The sequence below is a fragment of the Xenopus tropicalis genome, chromosome 8 (genome assembly GCF_000004195.4).
Source record: "Xenopus tropicalis strain Nigerian chromosome 8, UCB_Xtro_10.0, whole genome shotgun sequence".
In the NCBI taxonomy this organism is placed as follows: Eukaryota; Metazoa; Chordata; class Amphibia; order Anura; family Pipidae; genus Xenopus; species Xenopus tropicalis.
The window spans coordinates 125,394,646-125,421,082 of NC_030684.2; positions in this window are offsets into that span (position 1 = coordinate 125,394,646).

Here is a 26,437-nt window from a genome sequence, read left to right on the forward strand (position 1 = left end):
TTACCAGGGACCTATAAAGGGGCAAAATTATGTTTTCATCCCTTGAGTCAATGCCCTTTTTTATACAAGACAGCACTTTATTTGCTTTAGTAGCCACAGAATGGCACTGCCTGGAATTAGACAACTTGTGATCTACAAAAACCCCTAGATCCTTCTCCATTAAGGATCCCCCCAACACACTACCATTCAGTAGATAGTTTGCGTTTATATTATTTCTACCAAAATGCATAACTTTGCACTTATCAACATTGAACCTCATTTTCCAGTTTGCTGCCCAGTTTTCCAATTTAATCAAATCGCTCTGCAAAGCGGCAGCATCCTGCATGGAACTTATAGTTTTGCACAATTTAGTGTCATCAGCAAAAATAGAAACAGTACTGTCTATGCCCACCTCCGGGTCATTAATAAACAAGTTAAAAAGCAAAGGACCAAGGACTGACCCCTGCGGTACTCCACTAACCACACTGGCCCAATCCATTTACCACCACTCAATGTAATCTATACTCCAGATAGTTCTTTATCCAAGTACAAATAGTATGGTCCAGGTCAATATTCCTCAATTGTATCATTAACTTTCTGTGTGGTACTGTATTAAATGCTTTAGCAAAGTCCAGTTGAGGTTCCTCCTCATAAAAGGCAATTAAGTTAGTCTGGCAAGATCTGTTATGCATAAAACCATGCTGGCACAAACTCACACCATTGTAGGTCAAGCTTGCTTGTTCCTAGGTGGTTTAAACCTTGATTCCTGCTGCTTTCCTGGTCCTGTTTATGGGATTGATTCCTGGGTTTGACCCTGGCCTGTTTCTGTTCAGGAGTTTACCTCAGTATTTAAAGGCTGTTATCTGGTTCTGACCCAGCTGTCTGATAACATCCAGCTGCCTCATTACCGGCTCCTTCCCTGCAGTATATATTTGGCCCCCTGCCTGCCCCTGTAGGAGACACTGGTTTCTGGTGCGGTAAGACCTAGCAGTGCCCAAGTAGCTAAGGGCCAGGCTCAAAACCAAAGATGGCTGTTATAGGCAGAAAAGTGCATCTAGGCAGGAATCCCTATACTTCCCTGAGATTTGGGTTTGCCTTATGTGAGAATACTTTATGCAGGAACTGGTCAAGAAAATGGACCTGTTGGGCTGGTGAGTAAAGATGTGTAAAGTGCAGTTCTCTACTAACATTTTCTGCCTCTCAGTTAAAGATGGCCACCCGTTAGCTGTTACTTATATGATCAGTGCCCCCCCCCCATACCTAGCAAAATGTCCCAAGCAGCCCCTGCAGCAGCAGCACCTGAATTGTAAGGGTAAAACCACATGGTCAGACCCTTCTGAGGAGAGAACAGGGAATTGGGGTCAATGCATACACCAATTAAAGGGAAACTAAGTAAGTAAACTAAGTTGATAGGATTGTAAACAGAAGTAAATGGAGTACACATCTGAAGGGGGGTGTGAGGGGTGGGCTGTGCTGAAGGGGGGTGTGAGGGGTAGGCTGTGTTGAAGGGGGGTGTGAGGGGTGGGCGATGCTGAAGGGGGTGTGAGGGTGGGCTGTGCTGAAGGGGGGGTGTGAGGGGTGGGCTATGCTGAAGGGGTGTGAGGGTTGGGCTGTGTTGAAAGGGGTGTGAGGGGTGGGCTGTGCTGAAGGGGGGAGTGAGGGGTGGGCTGTGTTGAAGGGGGTGTGAGGGGTGGGCTGTGCTGAAGGGGGTGTGAGGGGTGGGCTGTGCAGAAGGGGGTGTGAGGGGTGGGCTGTGCTGAAGGGGGTGTGAGGGGTGGCCTGTGCTGAAGGGGGGTGTGAGGGGTGGGCTGTGCTGAAGGGGGTGTGAGGGGTGGGCTGTGCAGAAGGGGGTGTGAGGGGTGGGCTGTGCTGAAGCGGGTGTGAGGGGTGGCCTGTGCTGAAGGGGGGTGTGAGGGGTGGGCTGTGCAGAAGGGGGTGTGAGGGGTGGGCTGTGCTGAAGGGGGGTGTGAGGGGTGGGCTGTGCTGAAGGGGGGTGTGAGGGGTGGGCTCTGCTGAAGGGGGTGTGAGGGGTGGGCTGTGCTGAAGGGGGGTGTGAGGGGTGGGCTCTGCTGAAGAGGGGGTGTGAGGGGTGGGCTGTGCTGAAGGGGGGAGTGAGGGGTGAGCTGTGCTGAAGGGGTTGTGAGGGGTGTGAGGGGTGGGCTGTGCTGAAGGGGGGTGTGAGGCGTGGGCTGTGGGGAGACTGACAGCCCTTCCATGTTAGTACCAATAGAAGCCAGTAAGATAAAAGAACTGCATATTATATACGATAGCCCCCTCTTTAGAATCCAGTCACTGCTTTTTCTTGTGACTATTCTACAGAGTGAAACATTCTCTAATTAATATTTCTCTTTGTGTATCATCTTGATTTTGTCAGTTGACCAGAAGTTGTCATTCCTCTATCAAGGGCCACAAATCAAACTCTGGAGCAATATATATATAGGTACTGGACTTTACTGGTTGCAAATATTTAAGATGTTAATTTTCTTTCCTTCATCTTCCTTCTCTTTAATTTGCTTTCTGCACAAAGAGCCTCCCAGTCGGTCGCCAGTAAAAGTAAAATAAATATGTGGAACTTGAGGAAGACTATGCATAGTAAGGAAGATATGATGGAAATGGCAATGCACTTAAACACCCTGAGCTGTAACCAGGCAGCCAAGGTGCTTTGAGATTCAATGAAGTACAGCGGGGAAGCATGTCTCAGAGAAATTGGTGCACTCTGGCGCTGCAGGGAGGCTGAGGGAAATGTCTGGAAATTAAATTTCACAGAAAGGAACTACAGAAGAAAAACAACTCTGTACAGGAGAAAGGGAAATTAATCACGTTTCAAAGGGAAATTAATAAAGTCAACAAAATATCAAAGACATTTTTTTAGGAAGGAGCACGGGTTGGATTGTTGGGCAGGGTTGGAAGAAGAAATACAGTGTATTGTATTGGCTGTGCCTTTTCCTCATTGGTCTCATGGAATATGGTCATGTGACATTTCCACTCCATTCAAGTATATGTGTGTATTTTTTAAGTTTAAAGAAGCCATATCATATAAAAATTAAGAATGTACCAGTGTATTATACTCCTATAAATACAGAAGGATTGTGCTTAAATAAGTTGTGTTGCAGACTGATTTATTGAGAAACTGCACCAAAACCCCACTAGCCCCGCCCATCTGTTCCACTTCCTGCTGGCTGAATTCTCTGGATGTGCAGGGGGGCCGGCGGCACTCAGTACACTGCACTGTAGGATAGGAACCAATCAGCAGCTAGGCTGACCTGGTAGGGAACTGAAGCCCCACACACAGATGCCTCTGACTCTGAAGCAGAATGGAGGAAATGCAAATAGGATGGCAAGGTCCCGTCACCCATAGTAATCCATCAGTAATTAACCTGTCTAATTCATTTAGATAAAAAGAAAAGACATATTTTATTAGTTGCTGTGGTTAATAGGGTCAGGCATAACCCAAGGCCGGAGTCCCCCTAATATACATATATAAGGACTAATAAAGATAATAAGAAATGAATTTCCAAGCATCATTCTTCTCATTCATTATCACTTTGCACTATAATAAGTGATGAGCAAATTTCTTTGGCAGGCATGGATGTGCTGCAGAGTTCCACATTTCGGCATTGGCAAATGCTTTCACGAAACTGCCGCAAAAATTCACCTCGACAAAAATTTGCAAGTCAGGAAAAAAATCACGCCCCAAAAAAAGTTGTGCCGTAGACGCATTTCACTAATAATTCAGCATTTTTTTAGCATTTTCGTGTATTTTTTAGCAAAGCAAAACGGGGAAGATTCAATCATCGCTAAATATAATGTATTTATAACTTTATGTATAACTTTATTTATGAATAGGGATGTAGCGAACCTAAAAAAAAAAGTTCGCGAACTTACGCCAAAACCCGCGAATATTCGCGAACTTTGCAAACCCCATAGACTTCAATGGGAAGGCGAACATTAAAAACTAGAAAAGCCATTTCTGGCCAGAAAACTGATTTTAAAGTTGTTTAAAGGGTGCCACGACCTGGACAGTGACATGCCGGAGGGGGCTCAAGGGCAAAAACTTCTCTGAAAAATACTTTGTTGGCACAGAGTTGCGCAAAAAACGCAAGCTATTCTAGCGAAAATACGCGGCTTTTTTGCTAAGTCGCGCTAAACACCATGAAAACGGGATTTGCGGAAAAACGCCATGTGTGACTTGTGCGGCGTATTGTACAATACTTTTGCGACGATAAAAAACGCGGCGGAAAACGCGTCGCGAACCCAAACTGCGAACATACGCTGAAAGTTCGCGAACATACGCGTTCGCGAACACCCGATGTTCACGCGAATTTGTTCGCCGGCGAACAGTTCGCTACATCTCTATTTATGAAGCGCCACAAGGGTACACAGCGCTGTACAAACTTACAGAATACACAATTACACACAGGGAGGACAAGTGTTATAATAAATACAATAAATAAGTATAAATACACAGGGAGTAAGTGCCATGTGGTATGAGACACAGTAGGAAGGAGGTCCCTGCCCCATAGAGCTTACAATCTAAGTGTACAATCTAAATATAATGGCTTAATAAGACACTGATAGCAGTTTTGAACTGTATGTTAACTTCTGCAGGATATAATTTGCACCACATCATTTTAGTATTATTAAAAAGCATGTACCCCTGTTGTAAAATATAAAGATATTTCATTTCTTCTTGGAGTTTTTGTGGCCTCTATTTGGTTGTGCTGACTTATCCTTATACAGGTATAGGACCCATTATCCAGAATGCTCGGGACCAAGGGTATTCTGGATAAGGGGTCTTTCTGTAATTTGGATCTCAATACCTTAAGTCCACCAAAAAATCAATAAAACATTAATTAAACCCAATAGGATTGTTTTGCATCCAATAAGGATTATTTATATCTTAGTTGGGATCAATTACAAGGTACTGTTTTATTTCTACATAGAAAAAGAAAATCAGTTTTTAAATTCTGAATTATTTTATTAAAATGGAGTCTATGGGAGACAGGCTTTCCGTAATTCGGAGCTTTCTGGATAACGGGTTTCCGGATAAAGGGTCCGATACCTGTATTATCAAAATTATTTGGATGGTATGTAGGTATGCAATTCAGGAGCATTCACCTTCTGTGAGGATGAGAATACATAATATATCACACTCTCATGGTGGGTTTGTAAGGAACAAAAAGAGATCCTCTGCACTCACCCATTACCAATATATATAGGACATTAAGACATTCTGTACATTAAGCTACCAAGCAATGCTCTCCCCTATAAGCAAAACAGGGATTGTTTGTCCATATATTGCAATATACAAGGATTGGATCCCTTATCCGGGAAACCTGTTATCCAGAAAGTTCCGAATTACAGAAAGGCCATCTCACATAGACTCCATTTTAATTAAATAGTTCACATTTTTGAAAATGATTTCCTATTTCTTGCTAATAATTAAACAGTAGCTTGTTTTATTGGAGCCAAAACAATCCTATTGGGTTTAATTACTGTTTAAATAATGTTTTTAGCAGAAAGTAGGAGATACAAGTTACGGAAAGACCCCTTTTCCGGAAAACCCCAGGTCCCGAGCATTCTGGATAACAGGTCCCATTCCTGTACATGCTGCCCAACTGCATCAGTCATCCCTATTCCGGCCAGTCCTACACTCACTTGTATCTGATTCATTAGAATTCTACTGCTTCATTATACATTTTACAAAGGGACTGAGTTTTACCTGCAACTTACTTGCTTTCAAGGTTAAAACCCTACAGTCAGTGTAATGTAGGACTGGCCAGACCGGGGATGACTGACGCAGTTGGCCAGCTTGAAGTATATTGCAATATATGGACAAAGGGGAGGGCATTGCTTGGTACCTTAATGCACAGAATGTCATAATGTCCTTTATATATTGGTAATGGGTGCAGAGGAGGCAACAAACAGTGGGTTCATTAATTACTGCCCCTGCCACGTGTGCCTTAGCACAAAGGGATGCTGGACGTAGGTCTCACCTCCAACTTGCAGCCATGCTGTGCTCTTCAGTAAATACAGGGTCTCGATACTTACTGTATACGAATGATGAACGTCATTTTTCCACAGACATGGATTCATAGTGTAGTTCTTCTTCTTGCTATTGGAATAATTTCACTGTGAAAAACACAGCACTGTTGACTCAGCAGTTTCGTTAAAATATTGGACAATGAATACAGAGCTGCCAAATGCAAGGACTGCTGTATTCATGGCAGAAAGCCTGCAGTCCAAGGCCTGCAGTGATTCTGTTAGTGGAAAAGGCAGGGTGCATAGTACAGGTTTTGGACCCGTTATCCAGAATGCTCGGGACCTGGGGTTTTCCAGATAAGGGGTCTCTCCATAATTCGGATCTCCTACCTTAAGTCTACTAAAAAAATTAAACCCAATAGGATTGTTTTGGCTCCAATAAGGGGTAATTATATCTTAGTTGGGATCAAGTACATGTACTGTTTTATTATTACAGAGAAAAGGGAATCATTTAACCATTAAATAAACCCAATAGGGCTGTTCTGCCCCCAATAAGGGGTAATTATATCTTAGTTGGGATTAAGTACAGGTACTGTTTTATTATTACAGAGAAAAGGGAATCATTTAACCATTAAATAAACCCAATAGGGCTGTTCTGCTCCCAATAAGGGGTAATTATATCTTAGTTGGGATCAAGTACAGGTACTGTTTTATTATTACAGAGAAAAGGGAATCGTTTAACCATTAAATAAACCCAATAGGGCTGTTCTGCCCCCAATAAGGGGTAATTATATCTTAGTTGGGATCAAGTACAGGTACTGTTTTATTATTACAGAGAAAAGGGAATCATTTAACCATTAAATAAACACAATAGGGCTGTTCTGCCCCCAATAAGGGGTAATTATATCTTAGTTGGGATCAAGTACACGTACTGTTTTATTATTACAGAGAAAAGGGAATCATTTAACCATGAAATAAACCCAATAGGGTTGTTCTGCCCCCAATAATGGGTATTTATATCTTAGATGGGATCAAGTACAGGTACTGTTTTATTATTACAGAGAAAAGGGAATCATTTAACCATGAAATAAACCCAATAGGGTTGTTCTGCCCCCAATAATGGGTAATTATATCTTAGATGGGATCAAGTACAGGTACTGTTTTATTATTACAGAGAAAAGGGAATCATTTAACCATGAAATAAACCCAATAGGACTGTTCTGCCCCAATAAGGGGTAATTATATCTTAGATGGGATCAAGTACAGGTACTGTTTTATTATTACAGAGAAAAGGGAATCATTTAACCATTAAATAAACTCAATAGGATTTTTAAAAATTTAAATTATTTGATTAAAATGGAGTCTATGGGAGATGGCCTTTCCGTAATTCATAACTTTCTGGATAATGGGTTTCTGGATAAGGGGTCTGATACCTGTACAAAAACATGGTGGACACTTGCCCGTTAGAGGAATGGAGAAGTAATAGGCTGTCTAATAAAACCTGAAGCGAGCAGCATTGCTTTAATTGCCACTTAGCCTCTCAGTTTTATTCACCTTCTAGTGTATAAGGGGTTAATTCTGCCTTGCCCCGGAATATTTTCACTAATTCTGGACTCATTTTCTTGGTAACTGACCTATTAACGAAAGTATTTTTTCCCCCTGCTGTTCGGTACTTGAATCCACTCACAGAGCGTCGCGATTAATTTCAGATGTCACTTATATGAGAGCCTTTCATTTATTCTTCTGCCCGGGCTCCTCGCCGAATGCACACACAAAAAAATGTCCTCAATTCTGCTTTTGGATGGCAATTTAAAAGGAGAAAGAGAGAGAAAATAAAGAGAAATAGAAACATCTGTATATATATATTTTTTTTTTTTCTTTTTCCGGATAAAATGGAAGCCTGTTGAAAGAATTATATTTAGAAAGATGAGGGCAACTGGGAACAGTGAGAAACACAGATAAACAGATGGGGAAAGAGACACATGGAAACATGGATTCAAATGGCTGAAATAGGGTCAGTCCGTCTAGAATTCCCATTAAAAGCTTCATTTAGGTTTTGTTTAATAACATTTGCTTCATAGTTACCCCATTATTACTGAATGAGCTCTCACCATATCTGTGCCCTGATGTGCACTTTATTCATCAAATTATTCCCTTCTCATAATAAGGTTTCTACTGTTTGTACTGTTTCCCCTCTTTCCCTTCTAGCAAGGTCTTTAAGTCTTTCCAAAAGACCCCAGACAAGCCCCCCTACTCGTAGTAATAAAGTGCAGGGGGGGTTGTGATGCGCAATGGCGATAAGCAGGGTTCACCCCCATTGTGTAGTGTTAAGTGAATCTGTCCCATTTTGCCATAAAATCGCAAAACGACAAGAAAATTCAGGGAAACGCATTTGTTGCGTGACTTTCTTGTCGTCCGCATCTTGACAGATTTAGGGGAAGGCTCATAAGGGTATAAAAGGGAGGCAGGATCGGGTGTGGCTCTTGGTTTGCCAATGGGAAATATCTGTAAAGCAAATTGTAGGCCTGAGGACACCCATATAGCATAGAACAGGGACCCCAACCTTTTATACCCCATAGCCACATTCAAATGGAAAAAGTGTTGGGGAGCCACACAAAAATGGAAAACGTTCCTGGGGTGCCAATAAGAGCTATAATTGGCTATTTGTTAGCTCCTATGTGGACTGGCAGCCTGCAGAAGGCTCTGTTTGGCATTATACTTGATTTTATGCAACCAAAACTTGCTACCAAGTCAGGAATTCAAAAATAACTCCCTGGTTTGGGGGCACTGAGAGCAACATCCAAGGGGTTGGGGAGCAACATGTTGCCCCTGAGCCACTGGTTGGGGATCACTGGCATAGAAGAACAAGAGAAAGACACTAGGTGGGAAGAAGCTGACAGGGTAATATAGGAATAGGAATTGGCTCCCTAATAGCTCATGATAGGGATGAGAGACATAGAGAGAACAGCTAGTTAGGGCAGCATTTGCCCCACCCAGGAGTTAGGAGAAGTTAGCACCTCAGCAGGTATCCAGTGTAAGCCCAAGTGTAAGTTCAGGGTATAGTAGGACCCTGGTGTGATTAAAGCAGAAGCCCAAGAGGTTGTTTGGAGGGACCCAGAAGGAAGCACCCAGCAAAACGGGTACCATTGAGCTAAACTCTGTGATAGGAGGTGTGTGAGTCTCCCTACGGAAAGGTACTGGAAGCTGAAGGTGAACAGTTGTGAATTGTGAACAAACATGGGGACGGGCAGCCTGTGTTATTACTTACGACTAATTGTAACTCTGGAGGTGGAAACCGGAGTGGTGGAAAATTACCAGTTGTGGATACAAATGCTATTCCATGTGGAAAATGTAATCTGCCTGTCCTGGACCCATGTAAAAAGTTGGAATAAAACAATTTGTGTGTTGCAATTCCCTGCACCCTTGTGTTCCCTAGAGTGGATAACTGGAATCAGGAGGGGATTACTGCCTACTTGCTCATCGAAAGTGTATCTTGGGCAGGAAGGTTGGGTGGTTGTACCTGTTGTAAGCAATTTCTTACACTGTCATATGTCTTTTATTAAAGTATCAGTTTCCCTTTAAGATGAGCTTATTGGATGCCACATTCCAACGTGAGTGCTGGGCTCAGCAGTCTGAATACTTCACACATCTTTAGTAGCCGCAGATCTTTAGTTCTAAAGCTGAGGCAACAACTATTTTGATTCCTATCGCTCTCTACATTTTCTGGTCGGCTGGGTAAATGTGTGTAGAAATTATCTTTGTGTATTAAAAGCTAAAGCTAATATTGCTTTACAGCATGAAATGTCAAGATGAATCCAGTGGAATAAAAAAAACGAGAGCGTGCAATACATTAAATTACTGCAAATGCTAATGTTAACATGCATTTTATCTCCCTCTTTGAACCGCACTTAAGTCCCTCAATAACTTTGCTGCTGTAAATGGCAATCAAACACATGTTGCTTGTTTGAAGGTTCTAGAGTAATCACATTCTGCCTTCTAACTCTAACAAGGCAAAGCCTGTGCCCATGTGACCTGCATTGTATACAGCTGATTTGGGCTTCAAAATGTGTTTTGCTAGAAATCTCTGTTAATATATATCTATATATAAAGAGAGAGGGTAGCAAATTAATCTTCAATTGCTGACCCAGTTTATCTCAAAGTCATTCAAGATTTTCCTCTATAACCTTCTTGTGGCTAAGGTCCTACTCTCCTCAAGGGTTTCTGTATATCAGAAGTTCTACAGAGACACCATTGGCCCTATCTAAACAAGGCTGTTCTGTACTGGGGGGCAAGGATATCTAGCCTCAATAAGACCTAAAACATGATCGACGTTAGAGTGCCTGTTATGGAGAACTTGAGGGAGATAAAGACAGACTCCAACATTGATCAAGTTTTAGGTCCTGTTAAGGCTAGATATCCTTGCCCCCAGTACAGAACAACCTTGTTTAGATAGTGTTAGTGGTGTTCTCTGTAGATATACAGAAACCCTAGAAGTGAGTAGGACCTTGGCCAAAAGAAGGTTACATAGAAAACTTTTGAATGACTTTGAGATAAACTGAAAAGTAAAGATTAATTGTAGGTTCCAACTAACTGATGTGACAACCTTTTCCCATAGACCTGATCTGTTTGCTTCTCGAGTTATGAAGATTTAATGAGGACAATGGGATATATATCCAGAAGAAAGGTGGCTGATGGAAGAAGAAAGTGACCATAGGTCTTGAAGGAGCTCCTTTAGAGATTTGGTTGCTCTTCCAATTCAAGTTTTGAATCCTGAATCTTCTAATGGTCTTCAACGTCAGTATTTGGTTCTAGGATGTTACAGAACATAAACCATTCCAAATATGTTCTCATCTTTTATACACAGAAAGCAGTGTCAGTGTGCCTGTTATGAAGAACTTGAGAGAGATAAAGACAGACTCCAACACTGCTTTCTGTGTATCCCAGATGAGAACACGTTTGGAATAGTTTATGTATATAGAGTTCTGTAACATCCTAGAACCAAATACTGACATTGAAAGACCATTAGAAGATTCAGGATTCAAAACTCCAATTGGAAGAGCAACCAAATCTAAAGGCACTTTTTCAAGACCTATGGTCATAAATTGCTTACCCAGTTTATCTCGAAGTTATTCAAGATTTTTCTCTGTAACCTTCTTTTGGCCGTGGTCCTACTCTCCTCTAGGGTTTCTGTATATCTACAGAGAACACCATTGACCCTAGCTAAACAAGGCTGTTCTGTACTGGGGGAAGGATATCTAGCCTCACTAGGACCAAGCATGATCAGTGTTGGTATCTGCCTTTATCTTTCTCAAGTTCTTCATAACTTCATTTCCCCTGCTCTGTTACAGGAGGTAACCCATGTTACAGGAGAAGCAGCAGAAAGTGCTGAAAGCTATAGAGGGGCTGTAATTTGGGGGAAACAGGCAGAAGAGATATGAGTCTGTTGCCCCTCCCCCCCCCCACAACTGTTCTTCTGACCCCTAGTGAAGCCCAGGGTTCATGATAAATTTTCCTATACTGGGGTTTCTCACCTGGCTGGTAAAAATGATTATTGATGCCAAGGTTAGAAGGCTAACAGAGAAAGGCTAGTGTTTTTCTCAGAAATGTGACAACCCTACACACATTAGAGCCAAAGCTAATTATATACAGTATGAGATTGATTGGACTTGGCATTGTTAAAAAAGAATGATACTTGATAGCCTTGTCAGCCTAGCTTAAGTTGTCCATACATGAGCTGTTGACTCATTCCCTTCAGACTAAAGCTGGCCATACACACACCGATAATATCATACGAAACCTCGTTTCGTACGATATTCGGTGCGTGTATGGCATGTCGGCGAGTCAACCGATATCGCAGGAAGCTGCTGATATCGGTTGACTCGCCGATCGGACCGGTTAAAAGATTTTGATCGGGCGCCATAGAAGGCGCCTGACCAAAATCTGCCGTCAGGACTGAATCGGCAGAAGGAGGTAGAAATCCTATTGTTTCTACCTCCTTATCTGCCTGTTTCAGCCCTGACGGTGTGTGGCCACCTTAAGCTGACAGCCCTATATGGGGCCCTTGGAATAGTCTGCCTGACCACTATCTGGCCAAAATTCATGCAGTTATCTATGTGCAGGTTTGAAAATCACATTTGGTGAGGACCACATATTTGGTCCCCTCAAGGTCCCCATACACAGGCCGATTCTAGCTGCCGATATGGGTCCCTTAGACCGATTCAGCAGCTAATCAGCCCGTGTATGGGCACTACCGATGGGCCTGCCCGACCGATATCTGGCCTGAAATCGGGCAGATCTTGATCGGGCAGGTTGGAAAATCTAGTCGGATTGGGGGCCGCACCTGTAGGTGGGGGATATCGGGAGAAGAACCGCTCACTTGGCAACATCGCCAAGCGAGTGAACCTGAAGGTGTATGGGTACCTTTTGTCCAAAAGCAGTATCCAGTTGGTCTGAAGGCCATTAGCTCAATTTGTCTTGATCAATAAAAAAATCTGCTTGTTTGTCAACCTTGCTAAATGAGTAGATCTTGACATACATGGGCAGCTATTACAGTACTACTGTAGAACCTAAGATAATTTTGCCCCTTGTATGGGGCCCTTGGAACTGCCTGCTCCACCTGAAGATCAGCCAGATATCTATCAAGCAGGTTTGAAAATCCCATTGGGTGATGACAGCATTGACGTATTGATGCGGCCTTTGCCCGACTGATCCCCGTCATTCTGCGGCATGATGTATAGGTAGATATGCTGTGTTACAGTAACCTGATGTGTGCTTGGGTGTCGGATTGGGTTAGAATGATAGATATCTAGTTACGCCTCTGCTCATGTAATGAATTAACTGTGACACTACAGATTGGTGGGATGTCAGAAAGCAAACTAAGTAAAGCTGTGCTGCAGATCATTCCTGAGATATAAGTAGGGATCAACTAAAGGAGAGAACAAATTCCTATAGTGGACTTCATGTACGCTCCGGTAATATAGTAAATAGAGATGGAATGAAGGAATTTCAATCTGCAGCTATGGGACACTTTTACCAAGTTAAATAAGGTTTTTGCAGCAGCCGTAATAAGTCCAATATTACTGTACCTTCCCCAAAGCATTTATACTTGAGCTGAAATATTCACAAAGCATTAGAGCCAGTAACAATTTTATTTACATTTTATTATATTAATGTGTAATAGGACATATTAAAACTGTGAAAAATTGCCTTTTTTCTGCAATGTTAATTTTATTCAAATTCCTTCCTTTATCAACAGGGTTGTAAAATAAGCTACTTTGTGCCTTATTATCCCAAAAATTATTAGATTTGGTTCCTAGCAATGAATTCTAAAAGAGGCTACAATTATAATTATTTCTAATTCAGGAGATATGTTTTCTAAGCTAATTCTCCACCGCAACAGGCAATTAACTGCCTTTATATGGAAACTCTTACTTGGTAATATAATAAAAAAACACGCAGTTTGCCCGAGTCTAGTAACCCATAGCAACCTACTGGCAAATGACTCCTTGTTATTGGTTAGCAGCCCAGTAGAAGACTTTGCACCTATGGCACATGGGTAAATTTGAGAGTTTTGCCATCTGTACGATTTCCAGTGGCAAATCACAAGCAATTGCCTCTCCATTGACTCATGGTAATTGCTTGGACTGCGCTAGTGCACCAGTGAGGTAAGTGCACCAGTGACATCTCCAGAATGTCGGTCTATATAGCATTGTTAAAGGCTTCATTTCTATACAGTTAGGGCTTCTACTAGTCAAAACTGGGCATGGTCTGACCCTGTACTCTGACCAACACACTATAGGAAGGTTCTAGTGAGATATAGTTCTATGTGGTAGACTGCACAATAACTTTCTGACGAAGATAGAAAATGAGGAACAGATTGTGGCAGAGGATCAGACTAAGCCCCCAAAATTGTATAATTATATTAATAGTAAAGAGATTCATGTTACACAATAGACTGCACAATAATTTTCTGACGAAGATAGAAAATGAGGAACAGATTGTGGCAGAGGATCAGACTAAGCCCCCAAAATTGTATAATTATATTAATAGTAAAGAGATTCATGTTACACAATAGACTGCACAATAATTTTCTGACGAAGATAGAAAATGAGGAACAGATTGTGGCAGAGGATCAGACTAAGCCCCCAAAATTGTATAATTATATTAATAGTAAAGAGATTCATGTTACACAATAGACTGCACAATAACTTTCTGACGAAGATAGAAAATGAGGAACAGGTTGTGGCAGAGGATCAGACTAAGCCCCCAAAATTGTATAATTATATTAATAGTAAAGAGATTCATGTTACACAATAGACTGCACAATAATTTTCTGACGAAGATAGAAAATGAGGAACAGATTGTGGCAGAGGATCAGACTAAGCCCCCAAAATTGTATAATTATATTAATAGTAAAGAGATTCATGTTACACAATAGACTGCACAATAACTTTCTGACGAAGATAGAAAATGAGGAACAGATTGTGGCAGAGGATCAGACTAAGCCCCCAAAATTGTATAATTATATTAATAGTAAAGAGATTCATGTTACATAACAGACTGCACAATAATTTTCTGACGAAGATAGAAAATGAGGAACAGATTGTGGCAGAGGATCAGACTAAGCCCCCCAAATTGTATAATTATATTAATAGTAAAGAGATACATGTTACACAATAGACTGCACAATAATTTTCTGACGAAGATAGAAAATGAGGAACAGATTGTGGCAGAGGATCAGACTAAGCCCCCAAAATTGTATAATTATATTAATAGTAAAGAGATTCATGTTACACAATAGACTGCACAATAACTTTCTGATGAAGATAGAAAATGAGGAACAGATTGTGGCAGAGGATCAGACTAAGCCCCCAAAATTGTATAATTATATTAATAGTAAAGAGATTCATGTTACATAACAGACTGCACAATAATTTTCTGACGAAGATAGAAAATGAGGAACAGATTGTGGCAGGGGATCAGACTAAGCCCCCCAAATTGTATAATTATATTAATAGTAAAGAGATACATGTTACACAATAGACTGCACAATAATTTTCTGACGAAGATAGAAAATAAGGAACAGATTGTGGCAGAGGATAAGACTAAGCCCCCAAAATTGTATAATTATATTAATTGTAAAGAGATTCATGGTATACAATAGACTGCACAATAATTTTCTGACGAAGATAGAAAATGAGGAACAGATTGTGGCAGAGGATCAGACTAAGCCCCCAAAATTGTATAATTATATTAATAGTAAAGAGATTCATGTTACACAATAGACTGCACAATAACTTTCTGACGAAGATAGAAAATGAGGAACAGATTGTGGCAGAGGATCAGACTAAGCCCCCAAAATTGTATAATTATATTAATAGTAAAGAGATTCATGTTACATAACAGAATGCACAATAATTTTCTGACGAAGATAGAAAATGAGGAACAGATTGTGGCAGAGGATCAGACTAAGCCCCCCAAATTGTATAATTATATTAATAGTAAAGAGATACATGTTACACAATAGACTGCACAATAATTTTCTGACGAAGATAGAAAATAAGGAACAGATTGTGGCAGAGGATAAGACTAAGCCCCCAAAATTGTATAAGTATATTAATAGTAAAGAGATTCATGTTGCTAATGTAGCTCAATTAAATAATGGAAATAATGTGGTTGTCTAATAATCATATAATAAACTCTCTAATGCTCTTTTTACCAGTAGGTCCTTCCAGCAGAAATGAGGGCATCTATTCTGATTAAAAGAAAGGAGGTTCCATCTTAATATTTAAAAAAGTACTTTTGTTACAGCGCAAGCTGTGAAGTTGGGGAATTCTCTCCATGTTGATCCAGGAACTGGTCCAATTGCCATCTTGGAGCCAGGAAGGGGTCTCCCCCACCCCCTCCCGAGGTTAAATGGAGGAAATACTGAAGTATTTTTGTTTGTTTGGGTGGGGGGTTGCATTCCTCTGGGTCAACTAGCAGTTACGCAGCTTTTTATAGACATAAAATCTTGAACTCTATGGACATGTATCATTTTTCAGCCCAAATTATTATGTTACTATGTGTCTTGGGGTTTGCAGATGACTTTTTAAGGACCAAAAACATGGTCAAGACCATTAATGGAATGTTGCAGAGCCCAACCAAGTCTATGCCTTTTGAGTAGACAAAACAGCAAAATTACCCCCATGTAGTTTTAGTGAGTGCAGCTAAAACTCATTCTTTAAACTTCCTCTACTGCAGTTTGTTTTTGGAGTATCCTGTAAGAAGTAGACATCAATCTGGTCTGATTTTTACTATTCCAATAGAAATGAGTATTAGGGTCAATCTTTGTGGTGTTCCACTTGTGTGACCAGACTGGTAGCTGCATGGACAGGAACACCAAGCTGATCATCTTCCTAATTACACACTTGCCATACACAGCACTTACAATAAAAAATATTATTAATTAGGTATAATTATTTTATTAAATAACGGCTATGAACATGCCATTAAAAAGAACATAATGGTATTTATAAACTTTGTATGTTTTCTAATTGTTAACCGGTAACAACGACAACATAGCGCTGTTTATCTTTAGTATGGCCCAGTAACTAGTGATGAGCGAATCTGTCCCGTTTTGCTTCAGCATAAATTTTGCGAAACGGCAAGAAGATTTGCGAACTGGCGGGAAATTCGCGAAACACATTTATGTTGTCTGCGTCTTTTTGTGTCGGCCTCGGTTTTTTTACTTGACCGAACCCGATTTGACACGACCATGCCCAATTTTGCTGTGACCACGCTCAATTGGACGCACAACAAATATTTTTTATGCGCGGTGAATTTTCACGGAAGTTTTGCGAAACAATTCGCCAATGGCAAAATGCAGAAATTCACTGCGAATCCATGGCTGGCGAAAAATTACATTCATCAATACTAGTAACCGATTGCATCCAATCAGCAGGCACAATTAAGACATTCACTATTAGAACACAACTTTTACACCTGCTGTTTTATTACCCATTCCTCTTCTACAACCATTCAAAGACAGGGCAAAAACTAATATTAAGATGCCCATACATGTGCAGACACATGCTCTTCTTCAAATATGTGGTTTATCGGCCCATGAATGGCAAAACATGGAGCTTATTGGGTTGGGCATTGATATGTCTGAACAGAATATCCTGTTAGCCAACATCTGGCAGTAAGTTCTTATAAATCCTTATAATCCACATTAACCTAACTGGTTCTGTTCCATAAGTCTTTAATAAAGGTTTATAATAACTAAGCTTTGATAAGAAGAAAAAGTTCTTGAGCAGAACCTGTGTTTTATATAGTTCAGCGTCGTAGATATGTTAACTTGATATCTCATAAGGCTAGGAAGAGGTGCGACAGAGATGGGACTGAAAGTACACTGGACTTAAGTCAGATATATGTTTTCATCTAGAAAAAGAATGGGAAAGGAAGAACTGTTCCGCTGAATGGAGCCAATTATGAATACTGTCAGAGCTTGGATCAGTGACTACAGATGATAACAATGTAAGGGAAGAGATCAACAATAGAAGAGCATCAGGTAACAGAAGCTATTTAACTCAGCAAAACGGCTTGTGTAGCATTGGCAAAACTTAAAGGAGGACTAAAGCCTAAAAATAAATAAGGTTAGAAATGCTGTATGGTATTTTGTATACTGAATTTACTGTGCCAGTAGAGAGGTTCAGCAGCCATATGATAGAAATGATGCAGGCCTTCAAATATGTCCACAGGATGTACATGGGATGCACTGAGGTGACTAGCGGACTTGGGAAAGATATTGACATATAGGGCTGTACTGAAGGTCTGTAATGGGATAACAGTAGGAATTAGCCAGATGAGCAGGCCCAGGATTAGAAGCACAGATAATATGGAGGAGGGATTTTAGGATGATGGGGGGCAGATGACAAAGAACCAGGGCTGCAGTAGAGAGGGCACTCTGTAACATTTGTATAACAAAAAGATAGAGTATAATATCTTCACAGATACCTAGACACTCCCTTATTGGGCACAGGCAGGCAGGGCAGAAGTTACAACCAGCGTTATTCACTTACAGGTCAACCTTCTATCCCTGATCCTAGGCCTTATGCTCGGCATACTAACCCTGTCTGCTCTCCTCATTAGAGCTCCTGGCTCCTCTGCTAACTATTCTCACCCTGACTCTCCCTTCATGAGTGAGCCATAATAGGGTTCATTTATAAACACTGGGAGGTCTGCCCAAGTGCAAATTTGCCCAGTGTTTATAAATGACAGGGAAGCACTGAATCCACTATTTTAGGATCTGCCCCAAAGATCCCTTACCTTTTTTTTACCTGTGAGCAAGATTTAAATGAAAAAAAAGGTGGGGAGCAACACAAGCACAAAAACTTTTCTAGAAGGTAACCATTAAGGACTCAGATTAATTAGTTAATTTTTTAATTAGTAGCCCAATGTGGCTGACTACTAGAGGCTCTGTTTATCAGTACACATGAGGGCTGATTCACTAAAGTGCGTTAATTTTTATCGCAGGCTTTTTTTTAGACGCGCTAAATATCGCATTAGTACTTGGGGCAGGCGGTAATTATAGAAAAGTACGGTTCATGAGCTTTTGGCAACACAATATGGACTTTGCAGTGGGATTTATTCAAGTCTGTGTTGGCCCCAGAGTGATGCAGCCTCCAGTTTGCAGGGAAATGGGCATTTTCAGTACAGTAATTTTCTGTAAGTATTGGCGTGTATGGCTAACATGGCGTTCGTTTTTTCGCACGCGGCAACTATTCATACGCGGTGCGTTGATAAGCGCTCGTTCCGTCAAATACCGCACCAAATAGTCTTCGCGACTAAAATAACGCATGCAGTATCATGCGTAAATTAACGCAAGTATGCTTTTAGTGAATCACGTGTTAAGACGCAAAAAAATAGACGCAATAAAAATTTTAATGCATGCTATAAATAACGCACATTTTAACGCACTTTAGTGAATCGGCCCTATGGTCTTTATGCATCCAAAGTCAGAAATTTAAAAATGGCACCAATTTTGAGGACACTGGGAGCAACATCCAAAGGGGTTGGTGAGCAACATGTTGCGCACGAGCCACTGGTTGGGGATCCCTGGTTTAGCCTAACCCCGAATACTTTGTGAAAGATTCGGCAAATACCGAACCAAATTTGAATTCTAATTTGCAAATTTTTCGAGCTCAATACGAAAAAGTCGCGACAATTTGCGAAAGTCGAAATGGCTATGAAAAAGTCGCGACAATTCACGAAAGTCATAATGGCTATGAAAAAGTTGCGACAATTCACGAAATTTGTAATGGCTATGAAAAAGTTGCGACAATTCGGGCAAGTCGTAACGGCTACGAAAAAGTCGCGACGGTGACAAAAAAATCGCAAAAAATATGAAAAAGTCGCAAAATGTTTGTTTCCAATACGATTTTTTACCATTCGGGATTTGGATTAGTGGATTAATAAATCAGCCCCTAGTTCTTGCTACTGGGACCTTCTACCTCAGGCTCTCCAGCTCCATCCACCGCCCCTCAAGCAATCGGGGTCTAAAGAGACAGAACACAAGGTGACTCACCTTTTAAACAGTAGAAAAGTTATCACTGTGCAGCGCTCCCTTCTGCTAAATGATTAAAAAAAAAGGCCAAGGCTGCAGCTTTTAGGGCTGTTACGGATAACACAGATGACAGATGCAATTGGACATTAGATACAATGGTAGATAAGAATAGAGGGAAGGGAGGTTGAGCGAGAGAACAGGGGCAGGATACAGCAGCAGAACAGAGATACAGGTTTAGGACATAATTTTTCCTGACATTTGTAGAATGGAAAGTAATTGCTTCTCTGATTGTTCTGGCCAAAGAACAACTGCCTCACTTAAGCAGATGTTCCTTGACCTCTTGTTGTCCTTTACAGCCATGCAAACAGAATTAATGTTCTCTGTAAAGCACATCCAAGGCAGAAAAGTATACTGTGTATGGCCTAGGGAAGGGTTACATTCTTCTTTATTATTATTTGATTTTAAAGTGCCAAGATATTCTCTTGATATTAGGAGATCATGTAAGGATGCCAAGGGGCTTACAAGCAATGATTCCTGGTCAGGCTATAAGGCCTATGGTACAATAGGTGGCTTGACCCTCATGATGGTCAAAACAGCTTAACCACCCTGATATCTCCTCCCTTTTTAAATATTAAATGCAACAATTGGCAACATCATATATGGATTGATTGGGAACATTTGCTCTGGCCAAACGGTCCTTTGACGATTGTCATTCTTCCCGAAACTACAGCAGTAATAGTCACACTGCCAAGTGCATCATAGGGCGATATCCCAAAAGCACCAATGATATTAATGATATTTTCCATCTAAAGTGACCACCTTGATTTTCATTAACCATCAGATAGGCCTCATACAAGAAGATATGGTAAATACATTTGGGGGAAGATTTGTCAAACTGAGATTAGACGTCACCACAGATATATTTACCCATATTCTATTAATTCCTATGGGATTTTTAGAAGCATATTTATCAAATGGTGAGCTCTAACTTCCACCCATCGATAAATAGGCTTCTAAAAATCCCATAGGAATTAATTGAAAGTTGGTGAATTTTTCTGTAGTTAGCTCTAATCTCACATTTTGATCAAATTGCCTCTTAGTATAACATGTCTGAATAGGTCAACTTCCCCACACAGCATGTGGCCCACTTTAGGGCAGTGACACACGGGGATATTAGTTGCCCCACGACAAATCTTCATTGTCACAGGCTACTAATCTCCCTACAATGCCATCCCACCGGCTAGAATGTAAATCGCCGGTGGGATGGCATACGCATCGCTGCAATGTCCCGAAGTCGCCCGAAGTTTCCTCTCAAGACAACTAATCTCCCCGTGGGCCACTGCCCTTAGGGCTACTAGTAGCAGCTACTTTTTCATGGCTACTAAACACCAGAAAATACCCTGCCATAGACAATACTGAGAATTGCCTCTGCTAAAACACACAAAGAGACAATTATCAGTGAACGATCAGCATTGTCTATCTTAGTAGCCATGACAAGTAGCAGCTACTAGTAGCCCTGTGTGTCTTCACCCTTAAGGGGAAAGAAATGTAAACTTGTTGGGAGGGGGTATTCATTTGCTAGGCACCCCCAGTGCCTCTAATCACTGGCTCTAATCTCAGTGGTCATACTGTTTGTGAGACCAGATTTTTTTGCAGAAAATGGTCCTGGTGGATCAGAGCAGGGTCAGACTGGGCCACCGGAACACTGGGAAAAAACCTGGTGGGCCCAGACCCCAATCCCTGTTGCCATTTCCCCTGGCCGTCGATGTCCTCCCCTGACGCGTTTCACTTACACATGCCCCTGTAGGGGGTTAGAGGGGTACGACGGGGTGCCCTGCGGGGGGTGCGGTGATGCTCCCAACAGGGGCACCTTGGGGGGTGTGGGGCCCCTAGTGTGGCAGCCCCGGTGAGCCCTGCCACCCCCCCCAAGTCTGACCCTGGATCATAGTGAGTGCTACTGTATCTGAAGACAACAGAGAAGATCTAAACAAGGGCAGTCTTAGCGACAACTTTGTTAGAATCAGTCTTTTATCGTTTTTATGCAGTATAAAGGCTGGAAGCGCCCAGAGATGTCAACGTTGATGCTGGTGTAGTAATGAAGTAGCCATGTGTTTCTTAAATTCTAATGTTAATATTACTTTTATGGCTTTAAAAGAATTATCTACAGATGTTCAAATATTCAAGGGTTCTTCTAAAAAAACATCCTTTGTTCTCCTGTAGGAAATAATAGTCTGAGCTGTTGAACACATTTTAATGATATATTTTGGTAAAGTGAAAAATGTTACGTGTTTGCATTGAAGTCACATTGAAACGAACCATTTAAGGTCAGATCTGATGTTTTCTAAATGCCGAAGACAAAGCTGAAAAACAAAGCAAAAATCTGTGTTACTTTGTCACATTAAAGGAGAACTATACCCCGGAACAATGAAGGTAACAATGAAAATATAGCAAATAAAACAGCTCATATGTAAAACCCTGCTTCATCAAAATAAGTCATTTTCATAAAAATGTACTAGTTTAGTAGTATGTGCTATTGGGTAATCCTAAATAGCAAACTGCCATTATAAGAATTAAGGGCCGCCCCCTGGGATCATAGGATTCACAGTGCACACAAACAAGCCAAGGCACACATACATGCTAGGCCCCATCAGCCAATGAATGGACAGAGTTCTGCCTTTTGCTCCCACACTACTTCCTGTTACAGTCAGAGCTGCATTATTTCCTGTCAACTGATCTCTGAGCAGCACACAGACCCTCACAAAATGGTGGTTCCAGGGAAAAGATGTATAAAGGCAATCTGTGCTAATATATATTCCAGTTTGGTAATATTCTCTAATAGGTCACTTAATATGATATAAATAGTGATGAGCCAATCTGTTCCGTTTCGCTTCGCCATAAGATTTTCGAAACGGCAAGAAAATTTGCGAAATTGCAAAAAAATTGCAAAATACATTTGTTGCGCATTTTTTTGGTCGCCCACGTCTTTTTTTTTCTTTTGTCGCCTGCCCTTTTTTGACGCATCCGCACCCTTTTTTGACGCGACAGATTTGACACGACAACGCCCTTATTTTACGCAACCACGCACAATTTGACACGCGACGACATTTTCTATGCCCAGCAAATTTTTAAGCAGCAAATTTTCACGGAAGTTTCACCAAACAATTTGCCAATGGTGAATTGCAGAAATTCACTGCGAATCCATGGCTGGCGAAAAAATTCGCTCATCACTAGATATAAACTATCTGTTGGTTAAGTCTTTATTCGGGGGGTAAAGTTTTACTTTCAGGGCTGTTGTGCCAGTGCTGCAATAATGGCAAAGAATGGAGGGGACCTACTTGGTTAAAGGTGGTGTTTGGTTGTTGTGTGAAGCAGTAAATCAGGGATGTTAACCAACCCTACTGTAAAGGAGTGTATTTATGGCTTGTGGGTGGGAAGTGTTCACATTTAGCCCAGATAATATGGGATGTTCCTGTTACCTAGCCTATAAAGGGGGTGAAAGTCATGGTTCTGTCTCTTTGGACTCCAACCTTGGGGGGGGGGGGGTTGCTGTTGGAGAGCCTTTGGCAGGAGGCCACAGTAAAAGCCTGAGGTGAAGAAGGACCTCAGAATAGTGTTTGTTCTTATATAACCAAAGCTGTACAGACAATGGGGGTAAATAATGAGTTAAGATAGCAGAAGGTGCCCCCATTACAGCACAGGAGCTGAGAGCTAGATATTGTGAGCCATTAGGAGCAGCTTTTCTCCACCGGAGGGATTATAGTGTGCGGTGGCACCCAGATGACACCCATCAGGCTGTAGGGACTCTAGTGACTCTAGTGGAAGGGGCTCAAGGATATAGAATGAAATCCCTTGGAGTACACTGTGAGAATCCTGTAAGAAACCCAGGCAGTTGCAGTGTGAGTTATACAGATTGTGGAGCTCAGTGTGTGATATGATGTTGTGCTATGGATATTATGTGTACCAAGGAAGTGTCTTCTTCTATGTCATTTATTCTATAAATATACTATCTGTTTATATTGGAATTCATTTACTGAATTATATGAGCTATCAGCTTCATGAATTTCTTGGCGGTGGAATAACTTGTTATTGGACACAATCATCTCCTAAACTTTGGGGACAAGACATTTTTTCATGAACATATATTGCAGCTATGAGTCCCACTGCCCCCTTTCCTCAGCAGTTGCAGGGTCTGCTTCATCAATAGTTACCCCCCTGCTTTTCAGTAAAATAGTTGGTGGGTTTGTTTGGGAGTTTAGGGTATAGGCATTGTGCAAGCCAGAACTGGGATTCAAAGTAGGCCCCTGGCATTGTAAGTACACAGAGGCCCAAACAGCCCCCCAGCAGCCCAATAAATAGTGACTGTCTATGGCATCTTACAGCAGCCCCTCTGGCATTTGCCTGAACTCACAGATTGCCAGTCCGGGCCTGATTTTCAATACACAGAGGCCAAACAGCCCCCCCATAGGCCCAATAAATAGTGACTGTCTATGGCATCTTACAGCAGCCCCTCTGGCATTTGCCAGAACCCACAGATTGCCAGTCTGGGCCTGATTTTCAATACACAGAGGCCCAAACAGCCCCCCCCCATAGGCCCAATAAATAGTGACTGTCTATGGCATCTTATAGCAGCCCCTCTGGCATTTGCCTGAACCCACAGATTGCCAGTCTGGGCCTGATTTTCAATACACAGAGACCCAAACAGCCCCCCCACAGGCCCAATAAATAGTGACTGTCTATGGCATCTTACAGTAGCCCCTCTGGCATTTGCCAGAACCCACAGATTGCCAGTCCGGGCCTGATTTTCAATACACAGAGGCCCAAACAGCCCCCCCACAGGCCCAATAAATAGTGACTGTCTATGGCATCTTACAGCAGCCCCTCTGGCATTTGCCAGAATCCACAGATTGCCAGTCTGGGCTTGGAGAAAGAATAGAATGAATAGCTATTTATGTTTGTGCTGCTATGCCTATGCTGAGGGTTAATGAGAAAGTGAGCTGCAGTAAATGGAGATGCTGTACGTTAGCCAGGGTATGCCATGAATAGAAGAAAGGTAGAAGCAGAGCCCGGCAAATAAAAGGTAAAGATAAAAACGTAACCATCTTGGCAAGGAGAGGATTACTCCATTGTGACAGACCAAAACAGACCATTAGCAAGGCATTTAGAAACAACAGATGAAAACAGTTTATCAAAAGGAATATAACAGTCCAGACAGAGTACAGCAATATCAGAGGATACACAGTAAGAACTGGGTGGATCATTTTCTGTAAATTGTGGCAGGAAGCCAGTAAATAACTGCAACAGAAAGAGAACACAATGTGCAAAAAAGTATGAGAATATAGTGGGGATACCTAGGCTTAGGCTCAGGTTGAGAAAGGTTGTCCATCCCAGACCTAATGGCTATTGCTTTGCTCAAAGGGGGCAAAAGAGCACCAGAAATGTCCCCATCTGCTACTAGCCAAACTAAAAGGTTTAGAAAGCTCTACATCTGTGTATTTTTATCCATTCCATATTGTTTATTGAGCAGGAACTTCTGTTCTGCAGAATGTCTAGCTTGATGCATGAGGGTGGCTCTTATGTACCAGCACAACATGTATAATAAGGATTAAAGAGTCACTCCGATGTTCATCTGAGCAATCTCATTGAAGAAATTCCCAAATAAAAGAGGCGCTGCCCTTAGTAGATATAGACGATATCATTAAGAGCCGGTCCACGAAGAGGTTATAGGGGTAATTAGGAAAGTTTTTGTGAACAGTCAGAGCTAGAGTTATTGCTCCGGGAAAGAAAAGCATCGGAAAGTTAACAAACAACAAAATATTGTTTATAATGTTGACAATGTGAGATCTCTGAGGTTTTTTCCCCCCCTCAGTGTATGAATAAACATAACACAAAAAGAATAATAAATGAAAATTCTTCCACCACTGAGTTAGAGAAAGAGCCTTTGCAGCCAAGCCAATGGCATCTATTCTTCATCTATTTTACAGTGCACAATAATAGGCAAATCCAAACTCTGACAGGGATATTGTTGCATATATAAGATTGTGCATATTTGTATCACATCACTTAATTTGTAATCTCTACAAAGCAGGGACCTCCATCCTCCTGTGCCACTTAATCCCTTATCATTTAGCCCACAACACAACCCGACCGTGCCCCATTACACTTGGATATGCCTCTTTATGCCCTGGTCATGTTAAATTATGCTCACTCACCACTCTTTATCTGCCTCAGACAGGGGTATAATTTTGGGAGGGTGGACAGCAAGGGTATTTTGGCCCCTAGCACCCCCCTGAGGTGGCCTAGCACATCTGTGCTTAGGTTTTTTGCAGTGGAGGTGGCCAAGGGGGGACTACATCGCAGATTTAAAAATCAGAATTTCGGCTTTTGAAGTTGCTTTTTGCTGCCCCCGGAAAGTTCAGGGGCACTGCCGCCTGAGGCAAGTTTCTCAACTCACCTAATGGCAGCAGTGCCCTTGGTTGGATCTACCTCTTCAGCTGGATATCCCAACTGCCCTGGTCGCTGGTAACTTCAGCTATGCCTACAGAAGGCCAAACAGGTCCATTTAGGACCACATTCACTCATTCGATCATCACCCAAATGATCATATCAGACATACTGTAAGAGCAACTCTTTCACCTTCCTGATTATCCTATATGTTTGTCATTACAGTCACCTGTTGATTGGATTTACCAACATGTCCAGCTAGAAGCTAAGCAATTCTCTACAGACTGGAAAACAGGACCAGTTGTGCTGATCCCCCTCAAGCAGATGTCAGTCACTGATTTTGCCTTTTTGGATTCACATTTCTTGCTATGAAATAGCAGCATTTTATCTCACCCTTCTTGCCCCGTCATTCTACCTATCTGTGCCCCTTATCTTTATAGACACACCTCCCGTCTTCACATTTCCTTCCCTGGTCTAGTTGATTAATTA